Raw genomic sequence first — 18,794 nt, 5'->3', positions numbered from 1 at the left:
TGTTAAATATCTGCCACTACAGAAGATTAAATTAGTAGAATTTTTTGTGTGTACCTCCAAATATACCATTTTATTACTGCATTCAGTTATGCATGTCAAAATACCAGAAATGGTTCCATGCCTGTTGGCTCCTTTAGTAAGCATACCTTACTATATTTGTCTCAATAAATTTTTCTAAAGTGATAAGACACTCGATGCACCTCTAAGTATATTCTTCCCATCTGATACCCTTAAGTCACTCTCTACTGATAAGGCTATTTTCTTGAGATTTATGTAAGCATCTTTGACATTGTCCTCAGTATGTAGAGGTCTGTAAAATGTTCAGGTATTCAGGTGACTATCAATAAATATTTTTGCTAACTTTAGTGTAGGGAAGTTTCATGCATATCTGAACATGATTTTGTTGAGAATTTTGGGATTGCCATCAGAAAAACATCTTTTTCTTTTCAACTAAATTTTTTAAAGATTATTTCTTCTAATTTTGAATAGTCTAAGAAACTGCTTGTCTTGTAACAATAGAATCTTCTCAAGTGAATTCAGAATTTGGATGTTACTGTCTCCCACCTGTATATATGAAACCCTTAACCCATTGTAGATTGTTACAGTTTCAAGAAAGTATGCACAAGAATTACCTAGACAGTTGATATTATAAGCTCCTAAATGAACTTTTGCATATTAAGTTTGAAGTTTTGAAACAGATCTGATGTTGGCTATAAACATGAAAGAAGAAGCTTTTGTTACTTGGTGGAATAAGTATTTATGCACTTTAGTTATGTCTTTTATCTTATACTTGTGATGTAACACTCCTCCCCTCTTTTCAGGAGATGAACGGGCATGTAAGACTCAATATTTATAGATAGTACATTAGGACAACTTGGATCAACCCTCCAAGAGGGCTGCATCTGCGGATGGCCTATTATGCTGAGCACTTCTTTGATATCTGTGATGGGATTATTGTGGGTCCTACATATTTGACCTAGCATTGGTGCCATGCCCTTCATATCTCTCTTGGTTCCTTCAGAGTTGGATCCCACTGGCTTAGATACCAGACTAACCATCACATTGACAGATTTGTTGTTTATGTACCTTGGCAGAGACGGAAACAGAGATTCACTTCAACTTTTGTCGTCCCATCTACTATGAGATTAGAGGGAGGTTTTACTGTCTTTTCCAAGACTGCAGGTCCTTATTGGCTTTTTTCAGATACATTGACCAACATTGTTTGGTGCTCTACCTTCAAAAGGCCACTCAACTTTGAGACCATATTTTGCAGCTATTTTTCCCTCAACGCCGGGCTTTGGATCAGCATATTACTGAATTTTATGTGTCATGTGCCCCGCCAGGGTCATGAAGTGACAGTTCTGCACTCCTGCTCCCAACCACATTAGATCATTGAGACCCTGTTCTAGACTCTCCAGAAAATGGCACTCCTCATCCAATAGTACTCAGAGACATTTTGGGACCCTTGGTCACCCTGTTCCTTTCCTTTGGTGGACTTCTTCCGGCCAAGAAAGGACCCCTAGTCCTTTTCCTTGGCATCTTCCTTCATTTCTTGCATAAATACTTATTGCACAGGTTACCTTCCACAACAGTTTAATTGGTCTGGAATGATGTCTATACAGTGTCTTATGCCAGGTATCCCTGTGTTCGATCCTTCAAATCCTTGCACACTTTCTTGATTTTCTGGTGTTCAATGACATACAATAAAGGAAGAATAATCACTTTCTTCAGGTCTGCCTCTACACTTCTGATGCCAACTGACCCTTAACTGTTATCTGCCCTGTAGTTCTGCACTGCTGAAAGTGAATTTTGATTAGCGGAAAGGCAACGAAAATGAAGGGGCTACAGATGGATTTATGTCCTTACTGTGGTTTCTCTCTTGGGGTTGTTTCCTATACATCGTCATGTGCATTTCACAACAAGAACAAAAATCATCATGCACTTTCATTCAACAGAAAACACATATATACAAATCCATCCAACTGCCACAATGTTGACCTAGGATATAACCGCCAAAAAAGAGACAAGTTCAGCTCAAAGGAAATTGATGCAATTGATTAATAATGTTATTATTATTATTTTTTTTTAAAGGGGTAAACGCTTTGACTTGGAGCTATGAACCAGTGAGGCCACAAACAGGGGACCTCATCCCCATTAGATTCGAACCTTGATGGCAAGGATAACAACTCAACAACTTAACCATCACAACATGCCACTATTGGCAATTAATAATGTTATTTATTAATAATTATTTAATGTTTTATTTATTGAAGTAAAAAAAAATGCAAATAAATGACCTGGCTGACTTAGCATTTAATCAAGGTCATTATAGTCCGCTTGTCTTGGATGTTGCTTGTCCTTAAGCAACTTTAGACTTGAATCCACACCTTCCTAAGTTACCTCATCTATAACCTCATTGGAAATTACCTCAATATAGTATATTTATTCCTCTCTCCCAAACACCCATGACTTGGTTTTTGTGATTCTCTGCATATGTAGCAAAGCTTTTTCCTTTGCATCTTGTTTTTGGTCATCTCCACAAGATTTGACTTATGAGGTATGTTGGCAGGGGGCCAATGTCCCTCACAGGGTTTGCGACATGGCTTCACTGCCTCATGTGGATTCTATAAGTCTAGTGATTGTATCGGGCATTGACATGTCAATCTTTTGGTGTAACGACAACCACTACTTGGAACAAATGGTACCAAAGCTTGGTCACATGTTTGAATCTATGCAGGCCACGACGAGTGACGTTGGGAGGGGGATTGTTGGTAGTGGGCCAGTGTCCCTTGCAGGGTTCTTGACATGGATTAACCATCTCCTGTGGATTCTATACGTCTAGTGGTTGTATTGGGCATTGATAGGTTGATCTTTTGGTGTAATGATAACCACTATTTGTAACATGGTAGTGTGCTCTTCTGAGAAGATTTCTTTGATAGCATAGAAGATTCTTTCTCATATCTCAATCTTGTTCTTAGCCACTACATCTTCAAAATTCAAAGCTCTTTTTATGGCATCTTGCAAAGAGCTCAAATCAAATGCCTTTATTAAACTTTTCATTGTTTTAAGGGTTCAGCTGGACCTTCGACAAAGAAAATTACAAGTCCTTTCTCTAACACATTGGAAATCATTTCTACAAGCCTTTGAAATTCTTCTACACAGTCTTCCACCTTTCTCTCTTCCTTTAGTTGTCCTAATCATAGATCAAAATAGAAGACTTACTGTCAAGAAGTCTATTTATTGTGATAAGTTGAGCCATGCGCCCAAACATGTAACTTTCACACCTAAAAATATCACTTAGAAATTGGTAAAATATTGCACAGAAGTTGGTAAAATGTTATGATATTTTGAAAACTTATCAGCCACAATCCACTTGTAGGAACTGATAGCCCAAAAAGATGCATATTACAATTTTTGATTGCAAATTGGTGTTTGGAGAGGAAAAAAGAGTTTGGAGGAGAAAAAGTGTGATTTGCAGCATTGTAGAGCAATTTCTTTTGGATTTGAAGTGGATTCAAAGAGATTTATCAACCAAATTCAGATTCACAAGTTTCCAATATTTTCTCGATAAGTAGCTGACTTATCTCCGATATTTTCCAGATAAGTAGCTGTGTAATGTCCCCATTTTAGCAGTTGACCAAGTGTGTGTGCGTTAGCCTTGTTCTACATGGTCCCGAGGGCTAACGAAGGGTTTAATGGGATCCTGGAGTGTTTTGGCCTAGTCATTTCCAGTTTGGGCCAAAACGAAGTTGATTTACTCAGTTTCAGGCATACTTACTATTTTTAATAAGTCGACAAGACACAGTGCAGGTCAATTTTGGTGATTGGATTCGATACTCCTCGGTGAGAGCTTTCCGATGAGCTATCACTCGCATTATTCGGAGTCCGATTGCTAATACATTTTAATGCCTGAAGTTTTATTAAAGTAACGTCTAATTTAATTGTAAAATATTAAAGTGTTACTTTAATATTTATTTTATGGTAATGTGTACCCAAGGGAGACATAAGGGGTATTTTAATATATGTTTTATATATTACACATCTTTTATCCCACATTGCCCATATGAGTTGAGCGGACCCTTGGAAATAGAATAAAAGGAAGCATTTGTGGCTTCATTAGGGAGGGTTGAATATGAGAAGAAATCGGTGTGTGAGTTGCAGCTCCGTTCTTGGCATTTGAGGACGTTTATCCTCTCTTGTAACATTCTAGACGTCATTCCCTTGGGGTTTGGCCTTTGGAATTCTTTGTTATCGGCTTCATTATCAGGCAGTTTAGTTGCATTTCCGGCTACAGGCGGATTTGGTATTTTTCTCATATCTTCTTCACTATTTGTCCGACGCTTATAGGGAACGATATTACGAAGGTAGTGGACTGATTGAAGGACAAAGTACTGTAGCAGCAAGTTCGAAAGCATGGGCTGGAGTATCATGTCAATAATGCTGAAGTAATTAGTGAGTTGATAAATCTGCCATGTATTTGGTTTTATGAATTCTGAAAATAACATTTATTTGGCTGTAGTTCATTTCCACTTTGCATATTATTGTAGTTTCTTTCTTGTTTATGTTGTATGATACCAATTCCATGCACGAAACACAACAAACAAATAAACGTTTGATTTCCGGAGTTATAAGGGGTTTTAAAAAGTTGAATGCAAACTGTTTGACATAATTCTTTTGAGCAATTTGGTTTAGTTTTTTTGGGACATCCAGGGTTGCCCATTACAGTGGTATCAGAGCTATAAGTCCTGCCATCCTGTGGAGGTCTTACAGGGAATTTGGAACAGCCGGATAGAGGGAAAAAGTAAGTAAAAAACACAGGCTAAGCATTTATGTTTGAGCATGCGACAGGGGTCTTATAATTTTCGCGATACCAGAGCAAGACAAAATAGGATTTCAGACTTGCAAAGCAAACAGTCTAGTACATCCGTACAGGTGGACATTGAATCCAACCATACAGACACAGAGGAGATATTCTTTGATCAGGACAATAATATGGGTGATCGAGATGACAGGAATACAAGATTAGGCGGAGGCGGAAATGCTGGTCCAGATCAGGGGGAGGTACTGTTCAGACAGTTACTGGATACATTAGAGCAGGGGCAGCGTATTCAGCAGGAGCAGAATAGGTGAATGGACATGATGTTGCAGCTCATGACTAGACAGATGGGTGTCAATATTAATCCAGGTGATGCTAACAACAGAAACAATAACAACGGGGGAAACAATAACCATGGAGGCCAAGGAAACAACAATGGTCCTGAGAATAACATTAATGGTAATAATGGACACGACAACAATGGGAATGAGGCTGATAACTTTAGACACGTTGCACGCCCAACGCGGACTGCGAGCTCGAGACCTCTTCTACCCACTTTCTCACCTAGAGATCCGGTTCAACCAATAAATGAACCGCAGATTACCGAGTTACAGGATCAGTTCAGGAGGGACTGGGAGGCTAGTGGATCAGAGTTTCAGGCGGATATTTCTCTTAGAGATTATATGGACTTGAGGATGAGACACATGCCTAAAGCAAGAGGGAGGAATCAAAACTTTGAGCTGAGGAAGAAAGTTGGAAAACTTTCTTTACCTTATTATGATGCTTCAGGGAAGATGACTGCACGAGCTTGGGTGTAGAAGGTAGATACATACTTGCAACTAAATCCTATGCCTGAGGAGGAGGCTATCAAGTATGCGGCTATGCACTTGGATGGCGTTGCACATGAATGGTGGCATCATGGCATGGTGACTTTGGGGCATAATCAGATTACATCCTATGAGGAATTCACCGAAACATTGATTGGGAGATTTGACACTAAGGATCCCGAGTTACATTTCAAGGAGCTAGCACAGTTAAAACAGTCAGGTTCTGTGGATGCTTACATTGCCGAGTTTCAACGCTTGTCTGTACTTGTTACTGATATCTCTCCTAGGAGATTGGTGGTGTTATTTTGTGATGGTCTTGCTGATCCATTACGAGGTTGGGTGAAGGGACATGATCCACTCACCTTAGCTGAAGCAACTAAAAAGGCACGAGATTTAGCCCCTTCGGTATACAAAGGAAAAAACCATCCAACAGATTCTTCCTACCGCAAGGACCAAGACAAAAAACCGTTTCAGAAAGAGTATAGCAAACCCAAAGAAGGATCAAAAGGACTAGACAATGAAACCTTGAATGAACTTCGAAACAAGAAGCTGTGCTTCCATTGTAGAGAGTCTTGGGACTTATCTCATAAATGTTCTCTCGAGGCTAAGGCAAATCAAATGGAGTATTTTTCAACAGAAGAGTCAGAGTCAGAAGGGGAGGATCAGCGCTCCGATTCAGATGAGGGTAACACTATAGAGGAGAGCAGCATTCCTAAGGATGATAGATCATTGGCACACTTGACAAGGGTCCAAAAGGCAATCACATTTAAGATCAGGGGTACTATCCAGGGGCAGAAAGTGATATCTCTTATTGACACTGGGGCTACACATAATTTCATAGATGCACAGTTGGTAGCCAGGAGAGGGTTACAGACAGAGGAGCATGATGGGTTTAGAGTCATGGTGGCTAACGGTGATAAATTATTATGCACTCGGAAGATATCTAATCTTCGCATCAGGTTTGGAGATGGCTATGAGTTGGAGGATGAGTTCTATGTTGTGGACATGGGAGATTATGATGTCATCCTTGGCATGACATGGATGGCTTCACTAGTTGAGTTCACACTCAACCTAGCAAAATTGGAGATGAGATTCCAGCATGAGGGCAGAATTGTGGTACTTAGAGGACTTTCAGATGGAGGTTGTAGAGTAGTGTCCTTGAGGAGAATGCAAAGACTTTTTCGTCATGATGACATAGAGTGGGTGGCAGAGTGCTACATTATGCCAACTTCACCAGAGCCACAAGAAAAGAGTCATCCACCAGATGTCCAAAAGATACTTGATAGACACGCTAAAGTATTTAGCGATATTCCTCATGGGGTTCCTCCTGACAGAGGGATGGAACATGTTATTGAGCTCGAGGAGGGAGCCAAACCAGTTATGATTACTCCCTATCGTCATCCTAAGAAACACAAGGATGAGCTAGAGAAGGCGATTAAGGATTTGTTGGAGATGGGGCATATCAGGCCTAGTAAGAGCCCCTTTGCTTCAGTAGTAGTATTGGTAAAGAAGAAGGATGGGACGATGCGCATGTGCATCGATTACAGGGCACTGAATAAGAAAACAATTAAAAACAGGTATCCCATTCCTAGGATTGATGAGCTGATTGATGAGTTGCATGGGGCATGCTTCTTCACCAAAATTGATTTGCAATCTGGAGACCATCAGATCAGGATGAGAGCAAAGGACATTGAGAAAACAACCTTCCGATGTCACTATGGCCACTTTGAGTTCATGGTTATGCCATTTGGTCTAACCAATGCACCTGCTACATTTCAAAGTTGTATGATCCAGGTATTCAGGAAGCAGCTGAGGAGATTTGTCTTGATCTTCTTTGATGACATCTTGATCTTCAGTAAGACCTGGGAGGAGCACTTACATCATCTGGAGGAGGTGTTATCTATTCTGGAGAGAGTCATTGTATGCCAAGGAATCTAAATGTGAGTTTGGCATGACTGAGCTCCTTTACCTTGGGCATATCATTAGTGTAGATGGCGTTCGGGTTGATTCCGAAAAGATTAGAGCTATTGTAGAGTGGCCTACTCCCACAAACTTTACACAGCTTAAGGGATTCTTTGGTTTATGTGGTTTTTATAGGAGGTTTGTTAAGGGATTCTCACAGATTGCTACACCCTTGACAGATCTTACCAGGAAAGGAGCCTTCGTGTGGACAGGGGCAGCACAGAGGTGTTTTGAGCATTTCAAGCAGGTAATGTCTTCATGTTCAGTTCTAGCTCTACCGGATTTCACGAAGCCTTTTGAGCTTCATTGTGATGCATCAGGTGATGGGATTGGAGTAGTATTGATGTAGGAGAAGCATCCCATTGCATTCGAGAGTAGGAAGCTCCGGGGAGTTGAGAAAAGTTATTCTATCTATGACCGGGAGATGTTGGCCATAATGCATGCATTGGCCAAATTTCGATCATATTTGGTAGGTGGACGTTTTGTGATCAAGACTGATCACAACAGTATTAAATACTTCATGAGCCAGCGTGATCTTAATGACCGGCAACAAAAATGGGTGACTAAATTGCAGGCTTATGACTTTGACATAGAGTTTGTCAAAGGTAAGAAAAATGTGATGGCTGATGCCTTATCTCGGAGACCTCACTTATGTGCTCTGGCAGAGATTTCAAGAGATTGGAGAGATCGGATTATAGCAGAGTATGTCGGAGATGCTTGGGCTTCTGGATTGATTTCAGGTACCATACAGGATGATCACTATGAAGTGATAGATGGATTGATCAGAGTTCAGGACAGGGTTTATTTGATTCCATCATCACATTTGAAAGAGGCGATACTGAAGGCATTTCATGATGCACCCACAGCTGGACATCCGGGGGTCTTCAAGACCTACAGGCAGATCCGAGAGCGGTTTTCATGGAAAGGGCTCAAGGATGATGTTCAGAGGTATGTCAAAGAGTGTGTGGTTTGTCAATAGAATAAGGGAGAGCACACATTTCTTGCAGGTTTATTACAGCCCTTGCCCATTCCTGATAGGAAATGGGAAAGTATTTCGATGGACTTCATCACTGGTTTACCACGAGTGCAGGGAAGGGATTGCATCTATGTGGTGGTGGACCGCTTGACGAAGTTTGCTCACTTCTTTGCTATTCCGTCCACTTACACAGCGGCACAGGTGGCAGATCTTTTCTTTAGAGAGATATTTAAGTTACATGGGCTGCCCAGATTCATTGTCAGTGACCGGGATACTAAGTTTATGAGTGTTTTTTGGCAAGAGTTGTTTAGGTTGTGTGGCACAGATCTTACACCTAGCACTAGTTATCATCCGCAAACAGATGGGCAAACAGAGATTGTGAATAAATGGGTGGAAGGATATTTGAGGAACTATGTAACTACACAACAAAAGGCTTGGATCAGATGGTTGCATATGGGAGAATATTGTTATAACACCACTTATCATATGTCCATCAAGATGACTCCTTTTATGGCACTCTATGGTTATGAAGCACCTAGCTTCATGGATTTAGTTTTGGGGGATAGTAGAGTGCCCAAAGCCAAAAACTTATTGCAGGATAGTCAGGACATTCTGAAAGTGCTCAAAGAGAATATACAACAGGCCCAGAATCAACAGAAATTGTATGCTGATCAGCACTGAATAGAGCGTAGCTTCGAGGTAGGGGATATGGTTTACTTGAGGCTACAACCATATAGACAGTCATCACTCAAGAAGAGCGGAGCTAAAAAGTTGAAACCTAGATTTTATGGTCCCTACAAAGTGATTCGCAAAGTGGGCAAAGTCGCCTATGAGCTTGAGCTTCCAGAGGGCAATCGAGTGCACAATGTGTTTCATGTGTCTAGGCTTAAGAAAGCCATCGGTCAGAGTGTAGTGCCTTCTGCAGATTTACCCCCTTTGGATGAGGAGGGGAAGCTTGTGTTAGTACCCGAGGCTATTCTGGACACCAGAGAGAGGAAGCTTAGAAACAGGATAGTGAAGGAGTATTTGGTCAGATGGAAAGACCTGCTGGAGGAGGATTCTACATGGGAGAGTGAGCAGGTTATTCAACAGGCTGGACTGAGATTGCTTGAGGACAAGCAATTTCAAGGGGGGCTGACTGTAATGTCCCCATTTTAGCAGTTGACCAAGTGTGTGTGCGTTAGCCTTGTTCTACATGGTCCCGAGGGCTAACGAAGGGTTTAATAGGATCCTGGAGTGTTTTGGCCTAGTCATTTCCAGTTTGGGCCAAAACGAAGTTGATTTACTCAGTTTCAGGCATACTTACTATTTTTAATAAGTCGGCAAGACACAATGTAGGTCAATTTTGGTGATTGGATTCGATACTCCTCGGTGAGAGCTTTCCGATGAGCTATCACTCGCATTATTCGGAGTCCGATTGCTAATACATTTTAATGCCTGAAGTTTTATTAAAGTAACGTCTAATTTAATTGTAAAATATTAAAGTGTTACTATAATATTTATTTTATGGTAATGTGTACCCAAGGGAGACATAAGGGGTATTTTAATATATGTTTTATATATTACACATCTTTTATCCCACATTGCCCATATGAGTTGAGCGGACCCTTGGAAATAGAATAAAAGGAAGCATTTGTGGTTTCATTAGGGAGGGTTGAATATGAGAAGAAATTGGTGTGTGAGTTGCAGCTCCGTTCTTGGCATTTGAGGACGTTTATCCTCTCTTGTAACATTCTAGACGTCATTCCCTTGGGGTTTGGCCTTTGGAATTCTTTGTTATCGGCTTCATTATCAGGCAGTTTAGTTGCATTTCCGGCTACAGGCGGATTTGGTATTTTTCTCATATCTTCTTCACTACTTGTCTGACGCTTATAGGGAACGATATTACGAAGGTAGTGGACTGATTGAAGGACAAAGTACTGTAGCAGCAAGTTCGAAAGCATGGGCTGGAGTATTATGTCAATAATGCTGAAGTAATTAGTGAGTTGATAAATCTGCCATGTATTTGGTTTTATGAATTCTGAAAATAACATTTATTTGGCTGTAGTTCATTTCCACTTTGCATATTATTGTAGTTTCTTTCTTGTTTATGTTGTATGATACCAATTCTATGCACGAAACACAACAAACAAATAAACATTTGATTTCCGGAGTTATAAGGGGTTTTAAAAAGTTGAATGCAAACTGTTTGACATAATTCCTTTGAGCAATTTGGTTTAGTTTTTTTGGGACATCCAGGGGTGCCCATTACAAGCTGACTTATCTCTGATATTTTTTTGCCCTTGGCGATAAGTTGCCGATAATGATATTTTGAACTAGGGTCCTAACTCCCTAACATGAGTCTTTGGGTCCTTCCTACCGAACCTCTATCAATCTTTTGCTGAAGTCTTTGAATGTGGTGATAGAATCATGCCCTTGGGTTGCCATGCCCTTGTACCACCATTTGTGAGCTACTCCTAGATGCGAGGTAACACACTTGATAGCCTCTTCTTCAAGTGTTGGATTAATGAGAAATATGTATCTAATTTCTGCAATGAAACCCTTGTAGAGAAATTACCACCACCATCAATAGTAAAGGTAGTGATTTTTCCCAAATGGTGCTGGATGTCTTTCCTCTCTTCATACCTTCTCCTATGCCCAATTGCTTTTTTAATATCATAGACGTCCCTGAAAGTGAAATCTTTGCATAAGATGGGGCTTAAGTCACTGTATGCATCATGAAATCTTGTCATTTCTTCCTCCAAATCAGTTTGTTCATCCTCAATACTGATTGCTGCTTCTTTCTTTAGAAATTTAGCTCTGAAGGTTCTTGTATTGACCGAAGCTTTCTCACCTCTAGTTGAAGCTTTCTCTCGACTAGAACTACTTCCTTCAAAACCATTTTGTACAGGCCTAACAGCACTTCATTACCGATTTAATTCCCTTAGAAGCTGAGTCATGTCTCTCATAAACTCCTTTATGGCGTTCTGTAATTCTTTGGCCTCCTTGCTATATTCTTGAGCATCTCTTTGTAACTCATGATGATCACCTTCCTCGTCTCACACAGCTGGTAACATTGGTCTCTCTCACACGTACTTTCACTTTCTATCATCAATCACCCTCAGGCTGGTAGGATGCCAAGCTTTGATACCACTGAAATATCCTTAGCCAATCTTAACAAACTTATTTTCAATTCATTCAGTGTTTTACAATCTCAAGAATCTTTGATTGAGTAAAGCAACAGGAGCATAAAATTAGATATAATAACTGATCTCAGATTTAATGAAAAGGACCTTCAGACTTGAAGAATATAGTTTTCCAACTTAGGAGGTGCTTAGTATAGGGTCTGCAAATCGATTGACTGAGAAAGAAGACCAGATTATGCAGGTTGTCTTCCACAACAGTTTATTTGGATTGGAATGATTCCCATGCATTGTGATCCACCAACTATCTTTGCTTTCGATCCCTTTGACCCTTCGACACTTTCTTGTTTTTCTGGTGTCAAATGACACACAAAAAAGGAAGAATACATCGCTATATTTAGACCTGCTTCTGCACTTCGGATGTTAACTCACCCTTAAATCTTCTCTTCCCTGTAGTCCAGCCTGAAGTGAACTTCGATTAATGAAAAATCAATAGAAACGAAGGGGTTGTAGGTAGATTGATGTACTTCCCATAGTCACTCTCTAGGGCTTCTGTCCTAGACAGCCTCGTGTGCATTACTCAACAATAACAAGAATCAGAATGGCTTCCCTTCAAGTTTTCAACAACAAACACACACACACACACACACACACACACATATATATATATACAAATCCATCCAACCGCCACAATGTCGGCCTAAAGGAAATTGATGCAATTATTTAATAACGTTATTTATTTATGATTTATAAAATATTTTATTTATTTATTCAATAAAAATGCAAATAAATGACCTAGATGACCTAGTGACTAACCGAAGTCATCTCAACCAGCTAACTTGGAATTGGTGTGGAGGAGGAGAAAGGATTGGGAGTTATTGTTAGCATTTCATTTCACCCCTTTCAATGTGATCAAATGATATAGATGTGTGGTATAATCATCTTTGAATCAGAAGGGGAAGCTCTATATGATAAAACTAAACTTTAAAATCCTAATTTGACTTTTATAATTTGCCTGTTTGTTTTTCGATGTTCACACAGCATTTTTTAAGCACGCTATACAAACAAACAACAAAAAAACACTTATGTCAAAAAAACACTCATGTTTTTAGTTTTTTAGGTAAAGGCCAAAGGATATTCACCACTTATGTTCAAGGCAAGATGATCTTACTCTTATGAATAAAAGTAAGCCACAGAACTACTATGTTTATTGTATTCAGCTAAAGGCTGAGATTGAGCAATGCAAAGTATGTCTAAAGCTAGGGTTTATTTTAATGCCAATCAAAAAACTTGATAAATAGGAAGAGGGAATGGTAAACAAAGTAAACTTTACTCATAATTAGAATCTTTTGTATGCAATTTGTCTATTTTCACTTTATCTATCTATACTAAAGACATTGCGAGTTAAACATAGTATTTGAATTGATATTTACAACTACCAAATTAACACTTTCTCCAATACAAAACTTCCAAAAGCTATTATTGATATTTATAATTTAACTAATAAAAGCACAATAACGCAACATTTCAACAACAATTTAGCAGCAAAATAGGGATATTGTATTGTATTGATTGATTTATGTTTAAAGAACAATGAGATTACAAAATATTGGATGGAATTAGATAAAAAGATATCACACACTTCTAAGCTAGTAATAGATTGATTGGATGTAAACCAAGCTTATTAAACAACAAATATTAAACACAGGTAAACCGTAATATTATGATGATTTTTTTTGAGGATCTAATGTCTACAATTTCGTGAGCATCAACTTTTAGAGGATTAGCCTATTTCTTGACTCTCATAGGTTAATGGAGTTGTTCAAAGGGTCTTAGTTGGTCAAGCCAGAGGCTATTCTCCCACTCCATTGATCAGGGATGTACACGATTGTTCTTCATTTGAGCTAGGTTGGTGTACTTTCTATTTATATTAAGTGTGTCTTAGGAAGGTCAGGGATTTATCTTTAGTAGGGCTTTTGATCAATGTAGTGGTAGTCTTGAGATTCAGTATTGTTGACTACAGCAGTTATTTACAAACTCACTATATAAGTAAGTCATTGTTGAAGAGCTTGTTTACAGCATAGACTAATTGATTAATGCACACGGACAATGAACAAGAAGAACAACAGCAGTACTCCTTTATTTGCATATGCCAAGAGATTACATACAGAGCATAAGATAAGATTTGATGATTTACAATGATCCCAGACGGGGTATAAATACTTTTCGCCGAACCTTCCCGAAGACGTCTGTCGGTTACATAACAATACTAATCTACCCGTCGGCTAGCAAATACAAAATTTTCGACGACATAACCCAGTCGGCTACAAAATGCAAAATCTACAGATGACATCATCCCCCCCAAAAAAGAAATGTCGTCTCCTGACGACTAACAAAACAGGAGACAACCCACATACAACATAACAAAAATACTAGAGAGAAGGTGGTGCCTCTGAAGAATGCTGTTGCCGGTGCAACTCATAGACTTGCTCCGTCCGGATGCCCAAATCCTTCTGTATTCGTGAATTAACCTCGACGGCCTCCTTCAAGAGAAGTGCCGCATCCATAGCCTGTGTCTTGGCTAACTGCAACTCCTATTTTGCTGCATCCTTATCCCATACAACCGCTTCCTTATCCCTCAACAAAGCTGCCCTCTCAGCTGCCCATGCTGCCTGCTGACTGGCCAAATCCGCCGCAAACTTCTCTCTAGCCTCTCTCTCAACTGCCAGAGATCTGTCAGTTGCAATTCTGTCCGTTGCCCTGTTCGTCTCCGTGCGTCTGTGAGCATAATAAACCTCCTTATACAGTGCCACAATCTCATGCGCTAGCTTCTCTAGTGGAGTGTTGCGTGGCCCCAACTCTGGCTCACTGGCCCAATCTGTCAACATCTTCGATGTCTCAACTGCTGGCCAACCTCTCCCCTCAAAACATGAACGGAACTGCTGTGGACAGATCCCCCTAATGTAAGCTCGAACCAAATGCCACTCCCTCCGCCAAGTCATAGCCTGTAATGCCACATCGTGTCCCTTCTTTAGCGCAACTTTCATAGCCCTGAGGTAGTCCCTGCACCTGTCCTCATCCAACCCATAATCCTCCTTGGCCAAACCCTCCATCGTCCACTCGACATCACTATTCTCTTCCTCATCTGTGGGGACCATGCCCACATCTAGTGCGGCCTCCTCTGCTCTCGGCGCAACCTCGGCCTGTGGCACCCCCACCTCCTGAGGCTCTGGTACTATAGCTGATACTCCTAGGTGCTCGGGGGACTGGATGGACAGACCAACCTCGATAGGGATGAGTCGGAACTGCTATCTCAAGAAAGCACTGGCTCTATCCATCACCTCCGGCTGCTCTAACTGTGCGGGCTCCATACTTTTCTCCTGCTGTGTTGGCTGGGCTGACTGGACTATCTGTACTGGCTTGGCGGTTGCTAACAGGGAGGACGAAACGGTGACGACTGCATCATAGTCAATCACATCCAAGCGAACCTGGGGCTCAAGCTCCGGCGCTGGTAATTCTACCCTCTCCAATACTAGCTCCACTAGTGCAACTGGAACATCTGCTACGGTCGTGGAGAAAGTAACACCTGGAGTGGTCGTCGGTGCAACAACAGTTGTCGTTAGTGGGACACCCTCTACCACTACCCGTGGGACATCTGCTACCACTGGCAGGGTCATCACGACTGGTGCATGATGCTGACCAAAAGGAGGAATGTGTGATGTGGGAGCGGACAAGTGCGACGAAGTTGACAACTGTAGCAAAGTGAAAAATGTGGGCTCACTATCTGCTAGTTCGCTGCCAACCTCCGCGAAAGTACTGTCTTCCTCATACTTCGCCCTGCTGCTCTCCGAAGTTTCCTCCTGTCCGCTATCAGTGTCCCCGTGAGCCACCTGCAATCCCCAAAATACCTTCTTCTGTCCCATTGCTATCCCACCCATGTCCAAATGTCTCCAATAAAATATCGGAGGCTCTCCTTGTGCCAACTTTCCCTGAGGTGGTGCCTCAAAATCATCCATGGGTATCTGATTAACCGCTGCCTCCAAAAAAAAGCCAATTGCATGATGCGACATAAAGAATGTGCGATGCTGGAGTGTCATGAACTCCTCCATCCTATCAGTAAGAAGTGTAGCCCAATCATACATGGTGCTGTTCATGAATACTATTTGCGGCAATGCTATATCTGAAGCCCGAGTTGCCCCTGTCAGCTTGCTCTTGATAACGTCTATAATACACCTTCAATGGCCTTCTCGAATGAGATCTCGCCGAAGTTCTCTGCATTTTGACCCCTTGATAACTGATTCCATCTCATCGGGTGTAAGATCGCGGCCCATTAATCGAATCCAGTGTTCCTTCCATTCTTGAGAGAGCTTGTGATTCTTGATCTCCACCTTCTTACCTCCAAGACTAGGAATGCCAAAAACCTTCGTGAAATCCCTAGGCTTAAAAGAAACTGTCATCCGATGCTTTTTATACAAAAATTTGCTCGTTTTATTTGTTGGGTGGATATTTTGCAACCGACAGTTTTGGGTAAAAATTCAGTCGCAAAATAGGATGACCAGCCACAACGTGTGAGACAGAGTCTCTCCTACCTTAAAGGGAAGGCTCCCCCTTCTCACCGTTCCTTGGATCAACTCAAGGTAAGCAAGAAGTCGAGAGATCTTAAACAGGGTGTTACTAATATCCTTTCTTCTTAACTTTCAAGAAAGGATCCACTTACTCGTAGAACAAATAATGGGCAAGGTAAATCTCTAACTACACTTCTATCAAGAGCTGGAAACAGTGATACCGATAAATCTTCACTAACTCAAAGGCTAAAACATGCCAGTTTGGCTCTAAGTCCTGTTGTACTTCTATGTAGTAAAAGTTTTACAATTAGGGCACAAAGACTCCTAAAAATAAGAACAATCTAACTATTTTGCGAATTAAGATGAAAATACAAGCCACAGACAAAGCTTCTAGCTATGGATTTTCACAATTGTTCCTGGTCAAAGCTCGGGCTTCAATTGTTTCTTAACTCTCTATGCTCTTTTATTGAACACAATAATAACATGAATCAAGACAATAGGCACAAATTATAGTCAAAGCTTCTAATTTGTTCTATCACAATTGCTTCTAGTCAAAGCTTTGAATCTAATTGCTTCTTTTATTCACTTCTCCCAAATTCGTACTATACAATCAAAGTTATGCTTGCACAAATGTGGCAGAGTTTTCTTGCATACAACAAAAGATAATCTTTTACAATGAGGGGGCACTCCTTTATATAGGCAAAGAAGTTGAGGAAAAGGGGGAGGAAAAAGTGGGAGCAACTCAACCAACTTTGACCAAGTCTAACTACAAGAGAAAATATAGGGTTACATGCAATTGCACGTGCAACTCACATTACATCTTTTGCATACACATGTAACTCGCATTACATGTAATTACACTTTTTCATGTAATACATCTTTTCCAACTACAAACATGAAAGAAGAAAGAAGACGAAAGAGAAAAGAACAATTCTGAAAGGCCTTGTACTTAACGATGCAATCCTAGATGATAACAGGATTGGGAGTTCCTGTACCTTGTACTGTTGCATTCACGTTGATAACCATAGTGTTGCGTCTTTTGACAACCTTTAGCTCTCTTTGATGAATTGTCCATTATCATGTGGAAACTTGATGCGATCCATCTTTTCTCGCTCAAGTTGTCATGAATTCTCCTTTGTAGATCAGCACAAATTGGAGTCTTTGACACTTTGAAAACCTTCTTGATGATGTTCGGATGTACACTCGAAAAAACTTTCCATCAGCACCTTTAACTCTTTTTTTTTTTTTTTTTTTTTCAAGTAAAGTGCTTGGCGCATGAGAATGCGTGTAAATGGAGATTGCTGATTTTCAAAAAGTGACTTGGGCTTTCAAGATGTCACTGCACGGAAAATGGATTACATGTAAATGCAACATGTAACGGAAGGTGGAGGGTGAAATGAGATGCAAGTGTGAGTGAAAGATACGCTTTACATGCATATGTGGATGAAGGCTAAGATGGAAAGCATGGAAAGATACAGAAACATGTATTTGCTCATGGAGGTGCGAATGCATATGGAGAGGATGGAAATGAAACAATGGAGGTGAGATAATGAATTATATAGTCACTTTTGGAGGAAGAAAGAAGTTAAAATTCATGAAAAGCGAAAATAACATTTTTTTTGTCTTTTCAAAATATGACTTTTGATCAAAATCGGACCTTTTGGATGCAATTACACATAAGACATTTCGTGTAATTGTGTTGTGCGAATGAAAGCGAAAAATAAGATGGATGAATATGGAAACGGAAAATGGGATTACATGTCTGCATGGATGGCGAATGAAGTGAAAAACATGTAATCGCATTTGTCGGATGAAATGTGAGATGTAATGATGGAAACGGAATGTGAAAAAATGATAATGCTTTTGCATGTAGTGAAAGAAAATAAAGTTTTTGGGAAAAAACTTGCAACTTCTCCAAAATGGAGAAAAATTGGCAACAAGCACACAAAACCAAAACAAAAGAAAAACATACCTTTGAAAACAACTCAAAACATGCCAAGATGCAATGCACTCCAAAGATGAAATTTGAATTTGGAACTTGGGGAAGAACCAAAACTATCAAAATGAAGGAGAAATTCATATTTAAAGGAAAAATGCACATTCTAAGGCAAAGATTCTCACAAATGGTATCCATTAAACGATTTTATGCATAAAATTAGCAAAGATAAGCATGAATTAAAATGCAAAAAAGAAGAGGTCCACTTACATGAAGAATATGTGCCAAAAATGAAGGAAAAGATGCTCTAAAATAGCAAATTTTATAGTCTTAAGACCAATTCTCCCTTAAATCCGGATTTTTATTAACCTTTTGACTTTTTTCGCACTTGCATGTAATGGACATTCAATGGTCGGATTTGACATGAAAGTGCCAAATAAATGGTCTCCAAAAACAATATCATTTATTTAAAACTCAAAAGCAATCCCTTTTGATCAAATGTATGGGCTGAAAATGCATTTTTTTGAGTTTTTTGAACAAAAATATGACTTTTTTATTCAAAAATCTGGGCCATTTTTGCAAATACGTGG

At 40.0% G+C, this 18,794-nt stretch overlaps 1 protein-coding gene across 1 annotated transcript in view; it reads left to right on the top strand.

The window, feature by feature from the left end:
• The window catches only part of SULA (NAD(P)-binding Rossmann-fold superfamily protein), a 222,543-nt gene that overhangs the window by 35,018 nt on the left and 168,731 nt on the right, over nucleotides 1-18,794 (top strand). The window lies entirely within an intron of this gene.

The sequence above is a fragment of the Cupressus sempervirens genome, chromosome 7 (assembly GCF_028749045.1).
Source record: "Cupressus sempervirens isolate cs-2001-9-10 chromosome 7, ASM2874904v1, whole genome shotgun sequence".
Classification (NCBI taxonomy): Eukaryota; Viridiplantae; Streptophyta; class Pinopsida; order Cupressales; family Cupressaceae; genus Cupressus; species Cupressus sempervirens.
Note: the sequence above shows the minus strand (reverse complement) of the source record. Positions and strands in the feature narration are given on the sequence as shown.